Below are 14,191 nucleotides of genomic sequence, written 5' to 3'. Positions count from 1 at the left end.
TATTTTTTTTTTTTTATTATTTTTTTATTTTCTGGTTGACGTATTTTCTCTCAATGCACTCTGCGCCAGTGCAATTGGTTGCTAGGGGTTCTTCCTTTTTTTTTTTTTCTGCCCTTGGTGGTCGTAGGAATGAAGGCTCCTCATCTTCCTTGGAGATTGTCCTTGGCTTAAAAGTTAACATATATAATTAGTTACACAGTTTTCTATGCTAGTTGCATCTGCACAATTCTTAAGCTGTTTCCCCTCCTTTCTCCTTCTCCTCTCATATCTTGAAATTCTCTACTCAGTTCAAATTCTTATCTCCTTTAATACTCGTTTTGACGAACAAAGACCTTTTTATTTATTACAGTGAGCTGCCAACTCCTGGGGTCTTTTCCCGAAATTCGGAGCTTTTTTGGAAAAAGAGTGCTGGGACTTGGCTCCCAGTTCTGATTGATCTCCAGTCCTTCCCTGACTCTGGCAGGCTTTGGCACCGTTCTGTGCAGACTGGTGCTGTGGGGGGACCCGAGGTGGGGAGCAGAGTTAAACCTGGAATGGTGGAAGTGGTAAATTCCTGCTGAGGCTTTCCAGGGAGCTCAAGGTGCTTTCTGCAGGGATGGCAGCTCGTCCTCCAGCTCCAAACTGGTTGTACTGGTGCAGTGTTGTAGCAGGGCTTTGGGGGTGTGCCAGGGGAAGGTCAAGTGGGCCGTGGATTTAAAAAATAATCAGGGAATAGGAAATTCCTGAGGCACTGAGCAAATATTCTGTGAAAGATTTACCTTGCCTGCAAATTGAATTAGTGCTGTACAGCTTGAATTTATATTATTATGGCTACTTTTTCTCCAATGGATTCTTCATGTTTTCCTGGGATTTAACTTGAACTGTGGAGTGAGAACCAGCAGCAGCCTCCTTCTTCCTCTCCTTCTGGGAAAGGGCAGCATTCAGGAGCAGGGTAGGAATGTTGGCTGTGCCCAGTGCTCCCAGGAGCAGCCTGACCACCTTCCCATATACTCCTGGGGAGGGCTGCTGAGGTTTTCCAGGCTCTTGCTTGGCATTGGATGGGTTGGGAGCTCGGGTGGTTGAAAGGTCACACCCTGGGAGGAGTCTGCAGTGGCCAGGAGAGCTGGGGGGAGGTGAAATCCTCTGCACATCTCTGCGCCGTGCCGTGAGTTACGATGTGCTGGCAGGTGGAGCAGCCAGACATCCATTCCTTCCTTCCCATCAAAACTGCTGCCAGGGTCTGCAAATGAGGTAAGAAAATTGGCAGGGCTTGGGATTTAAGCTGAGCCAGCCTGAGCAGCCCCAACATCCAGTTTTCATCAGCAGATTCCAGCGTGGCAGAGGGGCCACAGCTGACCTCACTGGGAGCCAGCAAAAACAGGAGAGCCAGGGGCTGGGACGGGAGCTGGGCTGGGCTGGCTTTCCCTGATTTCTGCAGGGATGGCGATGGAGAGAGCAGGAGTGCCAGGCTGGGCACTCCTGAGGAGCACCCACAGCCTGTGCTGGGGCTGAGCATAAAGGGACCTGAGCAGAGAACTTCACACCTGGGGTCACCTCCTGCCACTGAGCCAGGGAGTGGCACAGGGAATGGCACAGGGAATGGCACAGGGAGTGACACAGGGAATGGCTCAGGGAATGGCACAGAGAGTGACACAGGGAATGGCTCAGGGAATGGCACAGGGAGTGGCACAGGGAGTGGCACAGGGAATGGCACAGGGAATGGCTCAGGGAATGGCACAGGGAATGGCACAGGGAGTGACACAGGGAATGGCTCAGGGAATGGCTCTGGGAATGGCACAGAGAGTGACACAGGGAATGGCTCTGGGAATGGCACAGGGAATGGCTCAGGGAATGGCTCAGGGAATGGCTCAGGGAATGGCACAGGGAGTGGCACAGGGAGTGGCACAGGGAGAGACACAGGGAATGGCACAGGGAATGGCTCAGGGAATGGCACAGGGAGTGGCACAGGGAATGGCACAGGGAATGGCACAGGGAATGGCACAGGGAATGGCTCAGGGAATGGCACAGGGAGTGGCACAGGGAATGGCACAGGGAATGGCACAGGGGGTGGCTCAGGGAATGGCTCAGGGAGTGGCACAGGGAGTGGCACAGGGAATGGCACAGGGAATGGCACAGGGAATGGCACAGGGAATGGCTCAGGGAATGGCTCAGGGAATGGCACAGGGAGTGGCACAGGGAATGGCACAGGGAATGGCACAGGGGGTGGCTCAGGGAATGGCTCAGGGAGTGGCACAGGGAATGGCACAGGGAGTGGCACAGGGAGTGGCACAGGGAGTGGCACAGGGAATGGCTCAGGGAATGGCACAGGGAGTGGCACAGGGAATGGCTCAGGGAATGGCTCAGGGACAGGCACAGGGAATGGCACAGGGAATGGCTCTGGGAATGGCACAGGGAATGGCACAGGGAATAACTCAGGGAGTGGCATAGGAGAGTTCCCTCCAGGGCCACGTTGTGCAGCTGCTCAGGGGCACTCTCAGACCCCCCATCGGAGCAGGAAGGAATGGATGCTCCATAATTCATCACTTTTGGTGGAAAAATGGGGTTAGGGAGAGAGCACTGCTGGAGCTTGAGCAAAACCGGCCCTGGCACAGCTGGGATTTGGGCCAGGAGCCCTTCACAGGTGTCACCTCTGATGCCTGCACAGGTGCTGAGGGCTGCAGTTCTTCCAAAGCTTGGCTGAGTGCTTGGACAGCACTGCCAGGCCTGGGGTAGGGTGGTTGGGTTGTCTGTGCAGGGCAGGATTTGGATTCTCTGATCCCTGTGGGTCCCTCCCAACTCCAGGTATTCCATGGTTCCAGGATTCTGCCAGGTGTCTCGATTTGAACAGACAGGTGTCTGCGAGGGAAGGCAGGAGCCTCCCTGAAGTGGAGAATGTAAACCCCCTCCCTCTGAAATAATATCATTTTAAAATTAGAGGGCTCTCAGGCAAAGATATGGGAATAGGAATAACAGTTCTTTACTAGGACAATTAAAAATACAAATGCAATAGTACAAAAAAAAACCCAAAAAAACCCAAACCACTGCCAGAGTGGGAAGAGGAGCTTTCCCCTGTGTGTCAGGGAGGTGGCTCAGCCCCATCCCAGGGGGGCTCAGCCCTCCTGCAGTGCCAGCTGTGCTTCTGCTGGAGCAGGATCCTGCACAAGGGGGGAGTTTTCCTCTGGAGCTCCAGGGCTGGGGGAGATGGGCCTGGGCTCCTCTGGGAATGCAGGGGGAAGAAAGCTGCTCCTCTGGGAATGCAGGGGGAAGAAAGCTGCTCCTCTGGGAATGCAGGGGGAAGGAAGCTGCTCCTCTGGGAATGCAGGGGGCAAAGGCTGCTGTGCTGTTCCCAAAGTCAGATTGTATCCAGGTAGGAATGCGTGGCTCCTCCCCTGGGTCATACAATTGGCATAAAACCCCCTCAGTTATGGAGAAAAATAGGAATCTCCCTGGAATATTTCAAGGTCTCCAGAGAAATCCTAAGAAATCCTCAGAACCCCCCTTCTGTGAACTCCAGGAGATGTTGTGGCACTGCTGGGATGGGAAGTGCCAGAACAGGACAGGAAGAAAAGGGATTTGCTGGGCAAAAATGTTTCTCTTTAGGAAGGGAGGTGAGGGCTGGGGGTTCCAAGATTCCCATTATCCCAAAGCTTTTTTTGGAAGTGTGGGGCTCTTCCCACAGAGGTTGTTGGTGGACCTGGGCACCCCTCTGGGGGCTGTGCCTTGTAGGGAGCCAATATTTTGGTCTGGAAATACTCCCAGAGGTCAAATCTAGCCTTTATCCTCTGGATTCCCCTCATTTTCAGCCATAATTCTACACTTCATGGACAGACACTGTGAGAGGGGCCCGTGCTTCTCTCTGCAAGCTGGGGAATGACCTGGAATGTTCTGCCAGCACAGGGAAAGGGAATAGTTTACACATTTCTGTGCTAGAAAATGGAATTATTTTTAAATTCTTCCAATTGGCAGTGATGATAAAAACGCTGGGAAATGGCACATGGAATGTGTGGTCTGATCTGGGATTCCTCCTCTTTAAGCAGGATTTGCTATAAAAGAGATGAATGTGTGGCTTAAGTGTCACAAATTGTTTTTCTAGGATTTTTATCTGAGGAATCAAATGAGCACTTGGTGCACTAATTAGAAGAGCAGCTGGACAAATAACTCCAGGCTACCACAAGAAGGGGAAAAATCCACCCCTGGATGTCAAATTATTTATTGGGGTGAGAACAGGGAATGTTTTGATGAAGCAAAAGTTGAAACCAAGGACCTGCCTGGTACCTCTGGAACATTCTGGGATGGTGACATCCTTGGGAGCAGTGAAAAATGGGGGAATTTCAGCTAAAAATTCTGCAAAAGATCTGTGAGGTCATCGAGTCCAACCATTCCCCCAGCACTGCCAAGGCCACCACTGCCCCATGTCCCCAGGTGCCTCATCCACAGGGCTGTTAAACCCCTGGGCAGTGTCAATGCCTGACCAGCCTTTTCATGGAGACATTTTCCCAGTATCCAACCTAAACCTTTCCTGGTTGTTTCCAGAACAACCTGAGGTTGTCCTGGATGTTCAAACCCAGGCATTGGTGGCATCGGTGCTGTAGTTTGGTGGCCATGGGGCCACTTGGACCAAACTTGGACCTGATGACCTTGGAGGTCTTTTCTAACCTCAGTAATTCCAGAACTCTTCCAGAACTTCGAACTGAGATTCCAGTTTTTCATTTCTCCCCCATTGCTTTAGTTTGCCTGCTCTGGCTCCTGGTGAGGGAAGAGACACCAGTCCTGGGATTGGTCAATGACATCTGGAGACAGAGCAAATCTCTCCTTCAAAAATGAACTGTGAACTGTCCAGCTTTCCCCTGGGGCAGGCAGAAGGCAAATCCCTTGTTCTTAGGCATGGACAAATCCCAGGATCACAGGATCATTAAATTTGGACAAATCCCAGGATCACTAAGGTTGGAAGAGACTTCCAAGATCATCCTGTCCAAACTTTGATCGATGAAATGTTGGCTTCTGTCCACAAGCTCAGCTTGAACTGCCTGGTGTGGGACAATGGTGACATTCCCAAGCTGGAAACATTTTCTCTCCTTCTTTTGTCTCTCACTTTTATTCTTTTTTACTGTAGTGGATGTTTCCTTGTGTTTCAGCATGAAAAGAGCTGGATAAAATATTTCATTTTATATCTCAATATAAAATGTGTTTCAGTATAAAACAGCCCAGGCTGCTGGAGGGGGACAGGAGCCTTTTCTGGGTTAAAATCAGAGTTCACAGGAGTCAGACAATCCTAGAATCCCAGGTTTGGCATGGAAATAATCTTAAAAATAATTTCATTCCACCCCTTGCCATGAGCAGGGACGCCTTCCACTACCCCAGGTTCACTACCTCGTCCAGCCTGACCTTGGGCACTTCCAGGGATCCAGGGGCAATGGGTTATAATGGATTATGATGGATTTTGGGTTTGTCTTTTGATCTCAAAGTGATTTTTCAGTGTGAGAAATGATCCAGCCCGATTCTAGCCTGGCTGTCCTTTAAAATGTGTTGCTGAGCTGGGAATTTTGGGCAGTGAGATGGATTTGATGAGACTTGTCTGGATTTATGGGGGCCACTCTCTCCCTGTCTGCTCTCATTTGAACAATGAGGATTATCACATTTTATCCTATTCTGTCTTCTCACTGCAGAAATGAGGAGTAATTACAGCTGCTGCTGCAGCCTGTCAGATCTGCAGCTCAGGAGCAGCAAGAGGTTCATCAAATTACACCGAATTATATCAAATTATACCCAATAATATCCCACCCTGCCTTTACTGACGTGCAGCCCAGCACAAAAGGAAGCCCTGAGCACAGTGGAACCCCCCTGTGCTTGGGCTGGGGGGCACCTCGTGCCCTGTGCTTCCTTTGCATCCTTGCTGAATTTTATTTCTGGCTGAAATGCAGCGCCCTGGGATCATTTTGGCTTCCCAGGGTGTGTGTGCCCCTGGGGCACCCGGAGTCCTGCTGTAATGAGCTGCTGGTGCTGCCCAGGGGGCACCCAGAGCTCTCTGCCCTTCCCGGAGCTGATGGGATCCTGGGGAGTCTGGGGGGATCCCACTGCTCTTGAGCTGCTCACCGCTGGGAACGGACAGAGAGCTCTGCACAGCCCTGCCAAATGGCTTTGGGTGCCCAGGGAGGGCGTTTCAGAGAGGGCTGGGGGCTCTGGGGACTCACACCCCACCTCAGCAGCTCCTGCAGGGCCCTCCCCTGGGGACATCTGGTGACAGGGCTGGTCCCTGGGCATCCTGCAGCTCCCTGGGGCTGCTGTGGAGCTGGCAGGTGTCTGATGGGCATTTATTCCTTGCTGCAGCTGTTTTCCTTGGACGTTTTCACCTGGTTTCCTGCTTGTGCTAGAGCAGGAACACAGCAGATTCCCTGTCCCCCTCAGTCCCTGTCTGCTGGGGACACGGAGAGTTCACAGATTTATTTTTAACGGGAAGCAAACCAGGCCTGGGAGCTGTTCCCTCCTTCTGCATCCATCCCATCGGTGGGAAGGACAAACTCCCCCTGCTCCCCCATTTTGGGCTCAGCTGGAGCCTTCCAGCCCCCGTGGAAACCCCTTCTCCAGGGATGGTCCCTATGATCCATGGATCTTTTCTGTGGGGTTGTCATGGAACCAGACCCACACAACTGCTCTGAAAACTGCAGGAGTGGAGGGACTTAAGGGACAAGAGGGGCTCCAGTGGACATGTTTGCCACTTTCCTCAGATCCAGTGAAGTCTTCATGGAATCCCAGAATGGTTTGGGTGGGATCGGATCTTAGAGCTGCTCTCATTCCATGGGCAGGGACACCTCCCACTGTCCCAGCTGCTCCAGCCCCAGTGTCCAGCCTGGCCTTGGGCACTGCCAGGGATCCAGGGGCAGCCACAGCTGCTCTGGGCACCCTGTGCCACCCTCCCAGGAAACAATTTCTAATTCCCAATATCCCATCCATCCCTGCCCTCTGGCAGTGGGGAGCCATTCCAGAGCTCTTCCAGAACTTCAAACTGAGATTCCAGTCCTGTCCCTCCATCCTCCTCATCCCCAGTCCCTCTCCAGCTCTCCTGGAGCCCCTTCAGGACTTGGAAGGGCTCTGAGCTCTCCCTGGAGCCTTCTCCTCTCCAGCTGAGCACCCCCAGCTCTCCCATCCTGGCTCCAGAGGTCTCCCAAGCCTTGGAGCAGCTCTGTGCTCTTCTCTGGATTCATTCCTACAGACCCACGTCTCTCCTGGCGGTGGGGACAGTTGTTTCTCTCCTCCCAGAAGTCGCTGGAGCTGTCTGTAATTAAAACTGTTTTCCAAGGCCAAAGTTTTGGGGCAGATTTTCTCTGTTCCCATTGTGGTTGTGGACTGAGCTGTAATTAGGGAGAATTTCTCTGCCTTGTGCTGGACAAGGGCTCAGGCTGCCGAGGAGGCTCTGCCCTGCCAGTCTTTGACACCGAAAGCCTTGTCTGGGAAATCTCCTGAGGCTGGAGCTGCTCCTGCTCATCCTGTGCCTCCTCCCAGGGCACAGCCTCGCCCAGACCTCGCCAGCCCCGCTCGGCTGAGCCGGGCACAGCAATGACACAGCCCGGGCCGGCCGGGCACTGCAGCAGCTGCTGGAGAATAAAAATAAACAGCATTGTGTGCTCCGGGCCCCGAGCTGCAAACCCAGCTCATTAACTTTAAATATCTCACCTCGCTGCTGGCTGGAGGTCACGCTCGGCAGGAGGAGCACGGCGCTCATCAGCTCCCAGCGTGCTTCCTCATCCCCATCCTCATCCTCATCCTCATCCTCATCTTCATCTTCATCCTTATCCTCATCCTTATACTCATCCTCATCCTCATCCTCATCCTCATCCTCATCCTCATCTTCATCTTCATCCTTATCCTCATCCTTATACTCATCCTCATCCTCATCCTCATCCTCATCCTCATCTTCATCTTCATCCTTATCCTCATCCTCATCCTCATCCTCATCCTCATCCTCATCCTCATCCTCATCCTCATCTTCATCTTCATCCTTATCCTCATCCTTATACTCATCCTCATCCTCATCCTCATCCTCATCCTCATCCTCATCCTCGCAGGGGCCCCGCAGGGAACGTCCAGGGACCCGATTATCCTGATTTTCCTGAGAACAGCCAGGGAAAGGCTCATTTAGGGAGCAATCAGGGAACATTATCCACCCAATTGGATGCACAAGGCTCTGAAAACCCGGGCTAAGTCCGTTCTGCCCGGGGGTGGAGGTGATGCAATTCAGGAATGTTTTTCCCCTCTCATTTTCCTTTTCCGCTCTCATTTCCCTTTCCCCCTCTCATTTCCAGGCATGTTTTCCCCCTCCACTTCCCCTCTCCAGCTCTGCCTTTCTCCAGCCCAATGAAGATTTAATTCCACCCTCCAAGGCAGCAGCTCAGACAGGAGACTTTTGGAGAGACGGGTCTCTCCTGAGGGCTGAGGTGGGGCTGTCCCATGGGAATGGGGGTGGGATGGGGTCACCTCTGCCCCTCTGAGCATTCCCTCATTCCCTCAAAGCTCAGGCAGGAGCTCCCAGGAGCTGATGAGGGGATTTGGAGCCCTGCTCTCCCTGCCTGGCATTTCCAGCCCGGGCAGAGTTCTGAGGATGGATCCTGTGGGATCAGGAGCAGGGGGAGGTGGGATGGGGTCAGGGGGTGGTTTGGGTGCAGCTGGGGATGTTTGGGGCTGCTGGTGCCCTGACAAGGACTGCACAGCTCTGCCTCTCAGGTTCCTGCTGCACAGCCCAGCAGATCCAGCTGCTCCCTGTAGTGAAGGGCTCAGGGAAGATGAAATCCTTCATCTGAGCTCAAAACTTAGGGAAAGGGTGGGAATTCTCTGTGCTCAGCTCTTCTAAACCAGTGCAGAACCTGCAGGATCAGCTGGTGGCACCTGGAACCTCTCGGTGCTGGGGAGTGGGATCGGAACCTGGAGGAGAATTGGTGTTGGAGGGAAGTGGCTTAGGGAGTAAATCCCCTTTCCAAAGGGCTGCAGGCTCTTTCATCTCCCCTGAGGTGTCCAACCCAAAGTCTGCACCCTGCAGGGCAGTGGTGCTTTTCCAGTCCCCTCCAGATCTTCAGTCATTAATGATTTTCCTGTGTCCCATTTCCTCTGCACAGCTCCTGACAGGAGGGGACAGCCAGGGGGTCGGGCTCTGCTCCAGGGACAGGGACAGAAGGAGAGGGAACAGCTCAGGCTGGGCCAGGCAGACTCAGGGTGGACATTGGGAACATTTATTCACTGGAAGGGTGATCAGGCATCCCTGAAAATGTTCGAAAACCATGTGGATGTGGCTCTTGGGGACAGGGGTCAGTGGTGGCCTTGGCAGTGCTGGGGGAAGTTTGGACTCAATGATCCTGGAGGTCAGTTCCAGCTTCAATGATTCCATGATTTTGTGACCCCACAGGTTTATTTAGGAGACCCAATGGACATTTTGCAGAGGTGCAGACACTCCTTTGAGTCACTCAGGTCCAAAGCAAATCTCCCCGGGCTGCAAGGTCTGGAAAAACTCTTGGATTCCCAGCTCCACGCTGCTGTGTGCTGCTGCTCCAGCATCCTTGGTGCCCTTGGAATCAAAGAGCCACAGCGGTTTGGGGTGGGAGGGACCTTAGAGATGATCCAGCTCCAACCCTGTCATCCCCAACAAGGGTGCTGGATGTGCCACGGGATCCCAGGACTCCCTGCTGGAGCTCTTGGAGCTCTCAGTGGCCAAACTGAGCTCACACATGGCAAATGTTGATGTTGGAATTATTCCCAAGCTGGAATTATCCCCAAGGTCTCTCTGCACCCCATGAATGAGCAGTGAGGGGGAGCTTTGGCAAGTTCCCACTGGCCACACGAGGTCTGTGGCACTGCAAAGGTCCCCAGAGAACCCAGAGGTGTTCCTTGGTGCCTTCAGCATCCTCTCCCCACGATGGGACAACGAGCCAGGCCCCCACCACTGCCATTCCTTGTTATTGTCACACTACCCTGGCTCCTGCCAGGGCTGAGAGTTCCTGCTGGGACTCTGGGCACCTGGAGCTCTTCTCACCCAGCTGAGGGCCTGGGAACAAGGAGATGATCTGATTTGGCTCTGATGGGGTGGACAGAGAGGTTCTGAGTCATTGTTTGAGTCATGAGGCTCAGCCACAGCGCTGGTGCCCCCAGGTGACTCGGTGACATTAATGCCAGGATTAACAGAGAGCTTTCCGGGGGAGGAAAATGTGAGGGCACTGCTAGGAGGGAATCAAGGAGTGCTTTAGGTGGCTTTAAACCAGTGCTTAAACTCAGCTCTGGTGTTCTGCTAAGATCATCCACACAGGCAGTGACCCATCCCTTGGCTCAGGGAACTCAGGGATGGGGTGGAACTCTGCCTGAACCCCTCTGTCCTCACCCCCTTTGCCGCCTGCCAGGCTGGCCTGGCCCAGCAGCTCCTCACCCCCATTCCCGGGGTTTCCATGTCCCAACAGACCCCTCACCCTCATTCCCGGGGTTTCCATGTCCCAATAGACCCCTCACCCCCATTCCCGGGGTTTCCATGTCCCAATAGACCCCTCACCCCCATTCCCGGGGTTTCCATGTCCCAACAGACCCCTCACCACCATTCCCAAGGTTTCCATGTCCCAATAGACCCCTCACCACCATTCCCAAGGTTTCCCTGTCCCAATAGACCGCTCACCCCCATTCCCGGGGTTTCCATGTCCCAACAGACCCCTCACCCCCATTCCCGGGGTTTCCATGTCCCAATAGACCCCTCACCCCCATTCCCGGGGTTTCCATGTCCCAATAGACCCCTCACCCCCATTCCCAGGGTTTCCCTGCCCACCCATTTTGTAAACAAGCTCTGGGAATGTGTGAGTGCCTTGGAATCCTGGAATCTTTAAGCTGGTAAAGAGCTCTGAAATCCTCAGGTGCAGCCATTCACCCTTCGCTCCCCGGTCCCCACAGAGCCATTTCCCTTCCTCAGCCAGGGACCCCAGCCCGACCGGGGTTTATAAATCTGCATTTGGAGCAGGGAGGGGAGGGAGCTGGCCCGGGGCTGGCCCGGGCCAGGGAGCACATCCTGCTCACCTGGCTGCAGCTGTTCTGGGGGATTGGGGTCCTGTGAGCCTGGCTGGGTCAGGGATTGTGGGATGGCTTCTGGAGAGGAGCGAGGAAGGTGAGGGAGAACAGACAGCGCACGAGCTCCCGGCCTTCTTCTCCATCCTCCCCATCCTTAAACCATCTCTGAGTTAATTTGGGGATAATCCACACATGGCTCAGAATCCCAAGGACCCTGGGGAGAGTAGCACATCTGCAGCACAGGGATGGGAGGGTTGGACTTGATCCCCCAGCAGCTCCCAGCGCCGGTGCGTGGCTGTGGGGAGGAGCAGGAGGGCGAGCTGGGTGGCTGGTGCTTGTGACAAACCCAAATTCCACACTGTGGTCCCACAATGGGATGTGAAAAATGGGCTTTGGTGATGCCCAGAGCAGCCCCGTGCACGTTTTGGTGTTGTTTTTTATAACATTTCTCTCGTGGCTGTCAAAAGGAATTTTCAGACAAACCCGTGATTTCTCTCTGTTGATGAAATAATGCTGCAGTCTCCTGAGGTGCTGATGGCAGGGAAGGTTTGTTTTCTGCAACTTCACGTGAATGTTAAAGGGATATTTCTACCAGGCAAAAGTGGGGTCTAGTTGCCTTGCTTAGGAGTTTTAATTGAAAAGGCAGTCAATAAGGGGATAATGCAATTTTCAATGGCATCTTTCTTTGGAGGTTGTGGGAAATGCTCTCATTAAGCTGATAATTAAAGCCTATGAAGTCAGTGATGATCCCTAGCAGAGGCACAGGGAAGTCAGGAGCGAGGGGCTGCCCCAAGTCTTGTAGAAAGTCAGAGCCCAGCAGATTTCTCTGGAATCACGCGTGGGACCGAGTCCTGCCTGTCCTCTGAGGGTGCAGTGACATTGGAGAGAGCCCGAGCGGAAAAACTGGTGCTGGGGTTGCACGGGCACAGGCCCAATGTATGCGGGGACAGGTACCAGCATCTCTTCAGAATGCAAATTGTTTTCTTGCTAATCTGGCTAATTTAAAGAAATTAGCATCCCGAAGCATCCCGATTTGCATCCCAGCGCATGGATTCGGTGCCATCGAGCAGTGCTGGTGTAAATCACCCGGAGCCGCTGTCACCTTGTGTTCCCTTCCCAGGGAGAATGTGTGTCCCCCCAGGGATGGATGTCCCCACGAGGGATGGATGTCCCCTGAGGGATGGGTGTCCCCCCATTGATGGATGTCCCCACGAGGGGTGCTGGGGGAAGCCACAGCCCATAAATATCTCACAGAATGGCTCTCCAGGCGATGGGCTGCCCACCCCTTACCTCAATGTGCTGGCCCCGAAATGAGCTCTGTTCTGCAGAGCTGAGAGTGGTTTTAGCAGCGGGACCATGAGTGGACCCCTCCCATTTTACAGAATTCCCTTTCAGAGCCTCACCCCAGGATATTCCTCCCAGAAATCCCAGATCTCCTGGTGCCCAGAGATTGCAATTCGGCCCAGGGAGTGCTCGGGCTGTGCTGGTTTTGGTTTTGGACCTGGGTTGCACTGGTTTTGGTTTTGGCCTCGGGCTGGTTTTGGGCTCAGGCTGTGCTGGTTTTGGGCCCAGGCTGTGCTGGTTTTGGGCCCAAGCTGTGCTGGTTTTGGGCCTGGGCTGTGCTGGTTTTGGTTTTGGGCTGTGCTGGTTTTGGGCCCAGGCTGTGCTGGTTTTGGGCCCAAGCTGTGCTGGTTTTGGGCCTGGGCTGTGCTGGTTTTGGTTTTGGGCTGTGCTGGTTTTGGGCCTGGGCTGTGCTGGTTTTGGTTTTGGGCTCGGCTTTCCACAGAGTTTGTGCCAAGATAAGGACACAGGAGATCGCGATCAGCTGTGCGACTGCTGGGATTGCACACATGGGGTGTGATAAGAAGCACAGATGTGATTGATAAGAGCCACAGATGTGATTGATAAGAGGCACAGATGTGATTGGTAAGAGGCACAGATGTGATTGATAAGCACAGATGTGATTGGTAAGAGGCACAGATGTGATAAGCGCAGGTAGCAGTGGTGGCACGGCTGGCACAGGGCGCTGCCGTGGGCACCGCCAGCATTCCAATCGTGGCCCTGGCATTGATCTGCTGGAGTATCATGGTCTGAGACACTTCCCACACCTGGTGACTGAGCAGCAGCAGCTCCAGGGAGGGCTGGATGCAGTCACTTCCCTCTGAATGGAATAAAACACAACCCCAAATGCTGCCGGTGCTGCAAGCAGGTCTGATTTACCCACAGCATCAGTTCAATAACACGGATGAGGAGATGTCCGTGGCCTGATCAATGAAGGAAATTTTCCACAAGATTAGGTTAAACATTCTCAGGAGATCTGGGCATTGAACTGCTCAGACAGACAGGGATTTTAAAGATCCTTCAGCAGGCATGAGTATCCCTTTTTTTGTGGAGGGAAAAGTGACATTTGCTATACAAAACTCCCTCCAAACAGTACCATGCCTTGTTCAGAGCAGGAGCCACACTCAGCACTGCACCAGCTCGGCTCATTAGTGGCAGGACTTGTCACCTGTCTCTGCTGGTGGCACTGAGGCTGTGCCTGCACTGCCTGCTCTGCATGCCAGGCATACACAGATGCTGCTGGGAAGCTGGGCTGGAATACTTGCTGGATCTGCAATAGCCTGGCTCTTGCTCTGCCTGCTGGATCTGCAATGGCCTGGCTCTTGCTCTGTCTGCCCTCCCTCCCTCTGGAGCCTGGGCCCTGTAAATCTTATGCTGAACCTGAGAGGGAGAGGCCTGGCTGTGCCTCTGGCTCCTGTCCCCCTGCCAAAATGGTTTTGTGGGATCTGCCTCTGCACTGAGGAATGACCTGTTCCCCTCAGTGCATGGCCTGGTTCTGTCTTTGGGGGCATCTGGGACACAACAGGGGTCATTCCCTGGTACAGCAAAAGATTTGGGTCTGTGGGCACTGGGAAGTTTCTGTGGAGGTTCCCAGGGCATGAGGGGTCCCTGATGTGCAGCAGGTCCAGAGGGACGTGTTGGGCTCTAAGGGGTAATTAACTGATAATAATGAGGGAGGGGAGACCCTGGCACAGATTTCCAGAGCAGCTGTGGCTGCTCCCAGATCCCTGGCAGTGCCTAAGACCGGGCTGGAGGTGGCTTGGAGCACCCTGGGACAGAGAAAGGTGTCCCTTTGCATTATATGGCCTCTAAAAGTCCCTTCCATCCCAACCTTCTGTCTGAT

The 14,191-nt window shown here is 53.6% G+C and overlaps 1 protein-coding gene across 4 annotated transcripts in view; it reads left to right on the top strand.

Moving 5' to 3' along the window:
- The window catches only part of CALN1 (calneuron 1), a 150,834-nt gene that overhangs the window by 85,732 nt on the left and 50,911 nt on the right, over positions 1–14,191 (top strand). The gene's annotated exons all lie outside the window — the stretch shown is intronic.

The sequence above is a fragment of the Lonchura striata genome, chromosome 19 (assembly GCF_050655825.1).
Source record: "Lonchura striata isolate lonStrDom1 chromosome 19, ASM5065582v1, whole genome shotgun sequence".
Classification (NCBI taxonomy): domain Eukaryota; kingdom Metazoa; phylum Chordata; class Aves; order Passeriformes; family Estrildidae; genus Lonchura; species Lonchura striata.
This window is presented reverse-complemented; position numbering and strand designations above follow the sequence as displayed.